The sequence below is a fragment of the Bison bison genome, unplaced genomic scaffold (genome assembly GCF_000754665.1).
Source record: "Bison bison bison isolate TAMUID 2011002044 unplaced genomic scaffold, Bison_UMD1.0 scf7180017864213, whole genome shotgun sequence".
Taxonomy (NCBI): Eukaryota; Metazoa; Chordata; class Mammalia; order Artiodactyla; family Bovidae; genus Bison; species Bison bison.
Window position 1 is genome coordinate 7,200,219 of NW_011494785.1, and position 243 is coordinate 7,200,461.

Sequence of the window (243 nt, forward strand, 5' to 3'; positions counted from 1 at the left end):
CATCCCTGCCCCTCCTTCCCGGGTTATCTGGAGGAAGGAAAGGGACGGTGCCCATGCTGGGATGGGGGTCCCCTAAGGATCCCCGCAGCTGCCGGGGGGTTAGCACCGAGAAATCAGATGCTGTGCGCGAGAGCTGGAAGCAAGCTGGGGAGACACAGGGCGGGATGTGGGGAGGGCAGCTGAACCCCAGGTTCTGAAACTCCCCAGGAGCCACCCGGCAGGCCCCACCGTGCGTGGGTGGGC